A 4,654-nucleotide genomic window follows, 5' to 3' on the forward strand; every position below is an offset into this window, starting at 1 on the left:
ACTTTAGACTTGCATCAATATTTCTGCTTAAATCTTACGTTAGTAAAAACCGAAGAAAAAGCAAAATTTAATAACTCAGCCATCTGATAATCATCAGATACCAGCCTTAATTTATCATCCCTCAAAGGCCCTACCTCCCATCCTAACATTTTGTTTACCCTTAATGTATTTAATGAAATCCTTACTATAATTTTTACATTTTCAGCCACTCTTTTCTCATACATCCTTTTTGATGTCTTAATTTCCTGTTTCACCAAATTTCTTGATCTTCGATAATCTTCTAAATCTCCTGTCATACCAGTCAATTTAAAGTTCTTAAATTTATTATGCTTTTCTTTAATTTTATCTCTTATTCTCGTTTTGAGCCAACCTGGTATTTTTACTTGCAGTTACCCTTTTCTTTCTATAAGGAATGTGTTTACCTTGAATATTTAAGACCCGCTGCTGCTAAAAAGTAGGATATTTTACTAAAAATTTGGCCGAAAAAAGTATTGAAACATATAATCGAAAAAGCGCATAAAGCGCAAAAGTAATTACTTTTAAACAGTCTAGCTACATTAGTTGAGCTGATTTCAAAAGAACTTTCAGATTTTTAATCGGATACCAGAAAGCATAGAAACAATAGAAACTGGCAGAGTGTGTGATGAACACACAAAAACGAAAGAAAGGCACATGCCATATTTGCCATGTTTGTCGTCTTTTTGAGCCATTATCCTGATGCCATATCAAAGCCGAGTTTTTGCGACGCCAGGTATTACAAATTTATCTTTAAAAATTTTCAACATCTAATCAGTGTCTCCAAATATCTCAGCTGCCCAATTCACAACAGCTACTTCTTGTCGCGTCCCTTCAAAATTTGATTTTTTGAAATTTGTAACCAAAATATCATTATTCCTTATCTCCATACGCTGTAAAACATTGAACCTATTAGAGCAATGATCACTTGCACCCAGATGTTCCCCAATTTCCACCCTCTCAATCATTTCTATATTTGAAGTTAACAATGAATCTAAGATAGCATTGTTTACTATATCGTCTAGTAAATGTTGGTATCAAAGTTATTATATACTGGCGTGTATAGCTTAATCTAAATGTTTTCCATTGACTGATCATGCACTGTTTGTGCTTTCCTTCCCTGGTAGGACATGAATTAGACTCTTCGTATCTTCATCCAACAGAGGCTAGTCTCTGGCATACGGGGCCCGTACCCCTATTCTATTTGTTTGTTTGTTTGTAGTTATGCACAAAGCTACACAAGGGCTATCTGTGCTCTGCCCACCACGGGTATCGATACCCGTTTCTAGCGTTGTAAGTCCGCAGACATACCGCTGTGCCACTGGGGGGGGGGGGGCTATTCTATTTGACAGTGCCCCGAATCCCCAGTTGGTGTCTTTAAAAATCAGAATAGAAAACTATGATCGATATTATTCTGAAACGCCGAAAATTCCCACGCTTATGCCCTCGAGCTCCGAATCCTTTAAGCACCTAATGACGCCTCTGTCATCTTTTAACAAAACTTCTCCACTAATTGATGAAAAAAAAAACATCTGGAACAGTTTCCAGAAACCTTTCTCCATCACGGTTTGACTGTAGCATTTCATAAACTATATGCCTGAAATTAAAATCACCCATAATTATGAGTTGATTAACAGCTGAAATCTTAATCTCATTGTAGTTTCTCACTAACGTCATCAGTATCATCTGGTGGTCTGTAACAAATTTCCACTAAAAGCCATTTCCCTTTATATCCACTAATAGACACCCAAATGGATTTAATCTCCTTGTTATTATCTTTGGCATCCTCAACTTCAACAGGATGTAACTTACATCTTACATATAAAGCCACTCCCCCCTCTTTAGTACTCTATCCCTATTATATAGTTTGTAATCCTTTATTTCAAAGAAATTTCTATCATCAAAATCATCTATATTTAACCATGTTTTAGTTATTCCCAGTATATTAAAATCCTCCATTCCTATCAGTGCTCTAAAGTCAGCCCCTATATTATTTAAATGTAAACCATCCATTCCAAAAGGCTTCCTTCTTCCACTTAACTGATCCCACAAGGCAAACCAGCCAATCTGCTCATCCTTTCTTACTAACCTAAGCCTAACATTTAGCCCTAGCTACCTACTTGTAACTTCATCCCCACAGTTAATTCTGGGCAATATCCCTGACAAAAATAAGTTATGGCCTTTTTATTTAAATTCCTTTATCAACCCCTTGTACTTATTAATTAGCTCTTCTGACCTACCTTTCCCTGCATCATTAGCCCCTAAATGCACTACATAAACTGCATCTCTGTTATCATATCTAATGCTATGTCAGTTATATCCTTCACTTGTGTCCCTAGGTAGCATAATCTTATTCTTTTCCCTCCTATATGTACCCCACAGACTATTATATTTACATGCCTTATCAAGGAATCACCGATAACTATAACCTCCTTATCATCCACATCCTTCTTTGACCCTTTTGTTTTCCTTCCCTCCAATAGTTACTCGTCTGCAGAAGCCAAGGACTGAAATTTGTTACCCAATAGAGTAGACTCATTACAATTAACTCCAATATTTTTAATTTTAGCCCTAGTATCCATTACATGTAAAAACATAAGCTTTTCTTGAAATCCTGCTGCCATTTACCACAGTCTACACTAACCCATTCTTTGATAATCTAAGCTTATTATTTTTTCCGCCTAATAAGACACTTTCCTGTAAGATTGTTGAGAAATTATTGTAAACTTGAAAAGAGTCCCTACTGTGATAGCTACGTATGGTAACAACATGCGCAGTACGCGAACACTAACAGAAATCTGAGACAACACGCGCGTGAACGCTTTCTTGCAGTCGTTTATGTTTTCTCAATTGGCCTGAGCTTTGAATTGCTGCCCAAACTTTAAACCATAAATAGTTTTAAATATTCACTTTTCTTAGCGTTATGCTTATAATATTTTACATAGAATGTTACATGTGCCAATTTTCGGGTTAGTTGTTACATGCTATTTAATATTAGTTGTAGCACGAAGTTTTCTGCGTGACAGATAGTTCAATGTTTTAATGTACGATAGCGTAAGTCTACATTAACCGTTATGATAACAAACAAGGCTTTATTTAAGTAACTACATATGTAATGTGTGATCTTATACACTTTATAAGCCTGTTTGACGCGATCACTAAAGTAAATACAAATATATTAATCACCTACTAATGCCTCCCAGTGGCACAGCGGTGTATGTCTTCAGACTTACAACGTTAGAATCCGGGTTTCGATACCCGTGACAGGCAGAGCACAGATAGCACATTGTGTTGGGTCCGGCATGGCCAGGTGGTTAGGGCGCTCGACTCGCAATCTGCGGGTCGCGGGTTCTAATCCCCGTCCCACCAAACATGCTCGCCCTTTCAGCCGTGGTGGGCATTATAATGTGACGGTGAATCCCACTATTTGTTGGTAAAAGAGTAGCCGAGTTAGCGGTGGGTGGTGATGACTAGCTGCCTTCCCTCTAGTCTTACACTGCTAAATTATGGACGGCTAGCGCAGATAGCCCTCGTGTAGCTTTGCGCGAAATTCGAAAACAAACAAACAAACACATTGTGTTGCTTTGTGCTTACTTCAAACAATTACGTACTACTATTTGTTTTGTTAAAATGAAGGATATTTCAAAATAAGCTAGTAATACAGTTTTTATTTGTATAAATCTTATATGAATAACAAGATGAAATGCTGGCATTGACAAAAAATTACTATTTTTAATCATTATTTCAAGCATCTCGGTATTCTGTAACGATAATACTGCTGATACATGGTTGCCGCTATTGTTTGTAAGGAGTTTGGTGAATAAAAACAGTTAAAATATTTTTTTATATTAAGATCAATTGCTTTGCAAATCAAAGACATATAAGAGGCTCGGCATATAACATAATATACGATTACCCATTGACATTACGTGGTAAAGGGAACTTTTTAGGCCTAAAAGTAATGATTAAAAGTCACATAAACTGTAGAAATTTGAAATATTCTTTCAGTTTCCATGCTAGTGTAAGAATATATTTCCATGTCCACTTTGTTTAACTGCTGCAAGTGATACGGGCCTTCATTCAGCTTAACATCAGAACTCATCATCTGAGCTTAACCCACAGCAGCCAGATATCCCGTTAAGAATTGCTGTTTATGTGCATTATTATAGATGTTTCTCTGTTTGTCAACGATGCTTAAATACCTAGGTGACAATGTGTTTTCAAGACCTTAAATAGAGATAAAACGAATCAAACACAAAATAACTAATGATGAATTCACTAATTCATATAGTAAGAAGAGTTAGACAAAAGGCTACTTAAAATCATAAATAATATTGTTACGACAGCGGAAGTCACGTGACTATGATAACACGTAATACGTTCTAGAAATATCGGGGAACATGACGAATAATCCAGTATTTCGATGACGAGGAACCCACTTTGAGACTAATAATGGCTGGAGATGGCTTGAATGGGTAATGAAGAAAAACTTTAATATAAGTTTAACATAACAGCAAATGTACAACTTTTCGACAAGGTTGATGATGACAAAACCTTGTCGAGGGGTTGTACATTTGCTGTTATGTTAAACTTACATTAAAGTTTTTCTTCATTCCCCATTCAAGCCGTCTCCAGCCAT

The sequence above is a fragment of the Limulus polyphemus genome, unplaced genomic scaffold (assembly GCF_000517525.1).
Source record: "Limulus polyphemus unplaced genomic scaffold, Limulus_polyphemus-2.1.2 Scaffold4408, whole genome shotgun sequence".
In the NCBI taxonomy this organism is placed as follows: Eukaryota; Metazoa; Arthropoda; class Merostomata; order Xiphosura; family Limulidae; genus Limulus; species Limulus polyphemus.